Here is a 4,334-nt window from a genome sequence, read left to right on the forward strand (position 1 = left end):
GCTAGTACGCAAAATGAAAGCAGGCCATTAAGCCGCTAATGTGCGAATGGAAACAAAACAAAAATAAGTCATCGTAAATAGCCAAACGAGCAGAAAACCATAAAATCCAAACGAAACGGAAGGTGAATCAAAGAAAGGCGAATGGTTCCCAAGGTTAACGCACGGTATAAGGATTATCCTTTGCTGCTGGGTCCACATCGGGCTCGGAGTTATCAGGATCAGGTGTTGCATCCACGGAAGCTGGATCTGTTAGGACTGAGGTCGGGTCTTCCAGAGACGGAGCTGTTCCATCGGGACCTGGCGCTGCTTCCACGGTAACTGGATCCATTGTAGTTAGAATCAGACTTTCCTTAGACGGAGCCGTTCCATCAAGGACTGGCGCTGCTTCCGTAGGGACTGGATCCTTTGGAGTTGAAATCAGATTTTCCGGATCTGGAACCAGTCCATCAGGCCCGGGAACTGTTTCCATGGGGATCGGATCTATCGAGGGCGGAATCGGGTTTTCCAGAGCTGGAGCTATTCCATCAGGAACTGGCGCTGCTTCCACTGAAGTTGAAATCTTTGGGGCCAGGGCTACTCCAGCAACGATTGGAACCACACCTACAAAAGTAAGGCCCTCCGAAGACAAGGCTGTTCCACCAGAGCTCGAAGCTACACTGGCTAAAGCCGAGCCCTCTGGAATCGATGCTACTTCCTCGGAGACGGGGACTGCTGAAGTCGAAGGCAATTCGGAAGCATTATGGTCTGCTGCCACTTCTCTCACAACGTGAGCAATAGACACTTGGACGTCGGCAATAGTCTACAACGAAGGTTCAGCTACACTACTGGAAAGAAGAACCGTCGAAGAAGCCATACAACTTGATACTTGCGTTCACCAAACAGGAGAAAAGCCTTCAAAGGAGAAACGAGAGAAGAAGTGGAAAAGGGGAGTGATGATAAACCCTTAGGAAAAAACCCTTGAATGTCTTTTCTCTCTTAGACGATGCGGGAATCGAAGGAAACAGCCGTCACATCAAGGTTAGAGGGGTTGACGTGAGATATCAAGTTGGGATAATTTTGTGCCAAGGCCCAAGAGGGTAAGTCCCACACGAAAGAAGTCCCAAAAAGAGAGCAAAGCTTCACGTAGCTTACATTTCATCTCTTTTTGAGGAGGGCAATTGTTGGACCCCAAGTCCAAAATGACTTAAATGTCGAAGATAGTGACTTCCATCAGGCTGCGTAGCTTCCATGGAGCAAGAAGATATGACTTCCATAGACCTTCGGACGACAAGCTCCATCAACTCTGAATCGGCAACCTCATGACACTAATGGAAGACCATGAAGAGTGAGGGTTCCATGTAACTCAAGGCTGTCGGGAACATATTCCCGTAGACCGGCTGGGAGTATGATGGAAACGAATCAGGTTAGGCTGCAGGTATGATCTGAAGGCAATGGAAGAGATCCAAAGCGAATGGAACTTGGTCCAGGAACAATGGGAGATGCTCAAGACGAATGGAACCCGGTCCAGGAGCAATGGAAGCCGCTGGGAACTGATGGAAGAAGGTTATTTGATGGTTAAGAGAAGTAGAAAGAAGTGGGAATAATTTGTAACCACCCCTGTTAGTGGAAGAAGTGGTTATTCTAGCCTAGGACTACAATTAGGAAAAAGAAACACAACAAACACACGCACAACAGAACAAATCGCATATTTTCATATTTTTCTTGTTTTATTTTCATTTATGCAATTTAATTCCGATTATATGCTTTCTGCAATTTATTTACTCGCTTTCCGTAGTTAATCGTAGTTTAGTTCAGTGATCGTGTGAAATTCGCATTGCCTGACGACGGATTGGCTCTTTGGAGTACTTCCGGAACCCACGCCGACGAAATCGACGAGCTATTTTGGAATTCCAAATCGCAGGATCCAACAATTGGCACGCTTGGTGGGACCAAAGTCGGATTTTTTCGAAGAGTGATGTCGAGGTTGACATGGGGTTCATATGTACCGCCTGAAAAAAGCTACGGAATTGTTTTAGAACATCCAAAGCTTCAGGCCTTAGGGCCGGGGCAGGCAAGATCAGGTTGGAACCAATAGGATTGGAACCACCAGTCTGCAGAAGGTTGGTTCCAACAGCCTGCGGATGGTTGGAAGCAACAACCTGCAGGAAGCTGGAAGCAACAGCCCGTGGAAGGCTGGCAACAGCTTGCGGAGGGCTGGAACCACCAGCCTGCGGAAGGCTAGAACCACCAGTTTGCGGAAGGCTGGCGACAGTCTACGGAGCGCTAGAGCCAACAGGCTGCGGAGGGCTGGAACACCGTGGCCGTTGGAGTTTTGAAGAGCAATGCTGAGCCTCCACGAGGGGCAAGCAAATTTTCAACATTTGGCATGACCCCGCCAGGGCGATTAAGCGCACAACCTCTGTGGAATACACCAACACTGCCATGGGGATGTCATGGTCCAGACGTGGCTAATCTCCAATGGAAGGGGATCATCGAAACACAAGGGCAAGGAGGGCAGGCCGCAGAGATGCAGCTACCAACCCTCCATCAGCAGGCAGCCGGAGTGCAGCCGCTGACACAAAATCAACGAGAGGCCAAGCCTCTAATGGACGTTGATATCATCGCAGATTGCATAAAGAGGGCATTTTCAAAAAAGAGGTTTGAAAAGAAGCCTAGTGCCATGGAGCCACCGAGGAAGCAAGCAATGGAACCGCCTCTAAAACAGAAGGAGGCCATGGAGCAGCCTTAAAAAAAGAAGCAAGTTGTAGAGCCGCTCCAAGAAAGGAAGCAGGCCATGGAGTCACCAACGAAGCAGGCTGTAAAGCCGCTTCCAGAAAGAAAGCAGGCCATGGAGACGCCAAGGAAGCAGGCCATGGAGCTGCCAAGGAAACAGGCTGTGGAGCCGCTTTAAGAGAGAAAGCAGGCTGTGGAGCTGGTTTCAGAGAAAAAGAAGGCTGTGGAGCCGCTTCCAAAAAGAAAGAAAGTCATGGAGCTGCCAAGGAAGCAAGTTGTGAAGCCGCTTTTAGAGAGAAAACAAGCTGTGGAGCCGCTTTAAAAAAGGAAGCACGCTGTGGAGTCACTTTCAGAGAACAAGCAGGCTGTGGAGCCGCTTCAAAAAATAAAGCAGGCTGTGGAACCACTAAGGAAGCAAGTTCTGGAGCCATTTTCAGAGAGGAAGCAGGTTGTGGAGCCGCTTTCAGAAAGAAAGCAGGTTTTGGAGCCGCTAAAGAACCAGTCTATGGAGTCCTTTCCTAAAAAGAAACAAGTAGAGGAGCCTCCGGAAGAAGTTCAATAGTTAGAGGAAGTTTTCGTTGACGAAGAGCCTATCTTCGAATGGAATGATGTGGCAACGATGATAGAATATAAGAGGCTGGGGCCTGGCCAAAACCAACATGTCAAGCCTTTGCACATTCGGGTCTCGATGAATGGCTATCCTCTTGACCTAGTTCTGGTGGACAGTGGAGCTTCTGTGAATGTGTTGCCAATTGAGACCCTACGGAAGTTCGGAAAGACTAGTGATGATTTGAATGCTACATTTGTGCGGCTTACCGATTTCGTGGGAAATTCTTACAAACCGGCAGGTATGATCACTTTGAATGTGCAGGTGGGGACAGAGGAAATATCATCAAATTTCATGGTGATTGATGGTAGGCCATTCTATTCGGCTTTATTGGGACGGAATTGGATTCATGCATGCGAGTGTGTGCCTTCGACACTCCATCAAATGTTGATGTTTTGGGATGGAGATGAAGTCCAAGAAGTGAAGGCTGAGGAGGATCCCTTGTCGACAGAAGTGACCACAATTGATTCAAGTGAACGGCTCAAGGCAAAAGAACATAGGCTCAATGGAAGCAATCGCCCAGCCCTTTTGAGGAGAGCATTGTTGGACATGGGTCCAAAAGCACCTGAACGAGAAGGAGGCTCAAATACAAAAGTGGTGCCAGAGCTCATTGGCCACGGAGCCGCTCAACAGCAATGAAGCTATGCACAGAACCGAAGGAAACAGTTTCCATTGGATTGTGGTGCTTCCACAGGGCCGAAAGCAAAGGAAGGTTGCCTCCACAAGATAGAAAGCAACAGCTTCCACAGATCATGGGATAACTACCTCCGTTGGCTCTGGGTTAATAATTTCGTACTTAACATTAGTGGAGGACCTATGCACTCTCATGCTTTATTCAAAAAGCTCCATGGAACAAACCAGCAAGAGGAAAACCGAAGATTCCATTTAACTCGAGGTTTTTGGGGATACATCCCCGTAGACCGGCTAGGAGTACGATGGAAACAAGTCGGAGTAAACAATATATCTGGTGCAAAGGCAATGGAAGAAGTTCAGAGCAAGTGGAACCCGGTCCAGA

This window comes from Andrographis paniculata, unplaced genomic scaffold (genome assembly GCF_009805555.1).
Source record: "Andrographis paniculata isolate CXL003 unplaced genomic scaffold, ASM980555v1 Contig58END, whole genome shotgun sequence".
NCBI lineage: Eukaryota > Viridiplantae > Streptophyta > Magnoliopsida > Lamiales > Acanthaceae > Andrographis > Andrographis paniculata.